Here is a 2,378-nt window from a genome sequence, read left to right as displayed (position 1 = left end):
AACACATGTTCTCTGTCCCAGTCTGGACTCTGAGCCTATTGGACATCATCTGTACCTGCTTTTCCAGAGCAGTCAAGTGGGTTCTGAGCAGGCCAACCACAGACAGGGACAGGGCCATTGTTCCCAAGTGGCCTTGTGGACTGATGCTCTAAGGACTCCCTTGGCCAAGTGGTGGAGAGAGGAGGGAGCCCCATTTTTGTGGCCTTCAACCTGAAAGTTGTCCCATACCAGGGAACCTCACAACACACCGGGACACAGGAGGATAAGAAGGACCAAATCATTGTGGGTTGTTCTCACTTCTCATCACTACAACACTGTGGGGAAAGCACCCTCCCACCCCGCCCCCCTGCATGGCAACCACAATAATAACCAGCCTTGTGGCCGGACTGGAGGAGAGAGAAGGTCAGGGAGGCTGAGTTGCCAGAGTTGTTGTCTGGAGTCTGTGATGATTGATTCTTGCCCTTTGTCTTCAGCCATGTGGGGCTCCGCCCAGGATCTGCTGGCACAGGCGACAGGATTATAACTCGCAATGTCACAGTTGCTCCAGAACGGGAGATGGTGACCATCACCAGGTGCCCCACATGCCTAGGGAGGTGAGTCAGGACAGACTGGGTCCCCAATCCTGATGTATGGTGAGGTGAGGACAGAGGTGAGTGTAGGGCCAAGGCCCCACAGAGCCTGCGTGGGAGGGAGAGCAAGTCTCCTGTGCTGCAGAGGTGGTGCTTTCCTGTGGTGACTCTCACCTGAGCTGTAAGTGAGCAGGTGAGCAGGAGTGACGCCATCTAGTGTGGTCCTCAGAGGACCAGTAGCACAAGGTCCCCTGAGACCTGACTGACATATAGGTTCCCAGGCCCATCTGACCTGCTGCAGTGGCAGCTGCATCTTAGGAGACCCCAGGAGACTGTGTGCTCACAGAGGCGCCAGAAGCTCTGGTCTTTGTCACCATGGACACTCTCACTTCCTCCTGCTTGTGTCCCCAAGTCCGTCTAGGCCACCTAGGTGTTGGTGATTATCTGTTCTGCCCTCATCAGACTGAGCTTGATTCAGATGCTAGATCCTGTGATCATGTGGAAAAAATCTTTTAGGAAGACTCCTTTTCTCCAGCTACAGGGGTGGTATGTTGGAGGGAAGGTCAGATTACATTTCAATTTTGGCCTTTTTTTAATGTTTCATTTTAAAGTGTTTCTATTACTATGTCATGAAGTTCATTAATCTTTTGTTTGGTAACATCTATTCTGCTGTCATCTCATCCAGTGTATTTTTTTTTTTTTTTAGCTGAGCCATCCCGCCACCTGTTGGCAGCTCACGTCATCCAGTGTATTTTTTGATCTCAGATATTATAGCTTTTATATCTAGTGGTTCAGTTTGAATTTTGTTGTGTCCTCTTTGTCTGGCTTACCGTTTTCAGTTGTTCCTGTAGCCCTGGGGTCGGCAAACTGCAGCTGGCGAGCCTCATGCGGCTCTTTGGATGCGGCTCATGAGCTGCAGTTTGCTGACCCCTGCTCTAGCCTCATGAACAATTAAATGGAGTTATATTCATCGTTTTGCATCAAGTTTACAAATACATCCTCTGGGCAATTTCTGGTCCATTTTGAAAAAAATGGCTTTTGTATTTATAATGACTTATATTTTCCTGATTTTTTTGCAGGATATTTTCTATGGGATGACAGTTATTGTGACTTTTTCCCTGTGGGGCACAGAATACTTGTACTTCCTTCTATGATTCTGATTTTTATTTTTAAATTTAGTAAATTTCTTGGACACAGTTCACTTCTTTCTCAACTTTCCTTAATTTACACTCTCTTTGGTGGCACCAGCAGCCTTTAGTCTGGGGCTAATTTTCCCATCACTGAGGCAAAGCTCCCTGACTAGTCAGTCACCTGATGCCTTAGTAGGAGCTTTTCCTCTCTGACGGAGCACAAGCTCTGTACGACTGTGAGTGTGGCTCTGGCCAGTTCTTTCCTCACCTCACTGGGTTTCCTCCCCCATATGCTTGTCAGTCCTCTCAGGAACGTTTGTCGACTCCAGAGTCCTCTCTGGGCAGCTCTCTCCACTTCAATATTCTCTGCAGGCTTTTCTTTTCTCTTTGGGTTCCCTGGAGACACCCTGACATGGAGAACCTCACACAGTAGGGTTTGGGGTGATCTCTCTGGAAGGGAGCAAGGAGGCAACAACAATGACACCTGCAATGTGGTGATAATTGAAGACTCAGTTGGAGGCCCTGTGAGGACACATTGAAGTGAGGCGGGACTTGGGATCTTGGCATCAGACATTCATTGGTCCTGAGTCATCCTGAGAGAGAAGGCATAACCTTTGGGGAGGAAATTCTCTGCACCAATGGAACTTTCCAGTGAGGGCACCACTGTGAGCTGCAAGGG

The sequence above is a fragment of the Hipposideros armiger genome, unplaced genomic scaffold (assembly GCF_001890085.2).
Source record: "Hipposideros armiger isolate ML-2016 unplaced genomic scaffold, ASM189008v1 scaffold_2194, whole genome shotgun sequence".
Classification (NCBI taxonomy): Eukaryota; Metazoa; Chordata; class Mammalia; order Chiroptera; family Hipposideridae; genus Hipposideros; species Hipposideros armiger.
The sequence above is the reverse complement of the archived record's forward strand: the minus strand, read 5'-3'. Positions refer to the sequence as shown.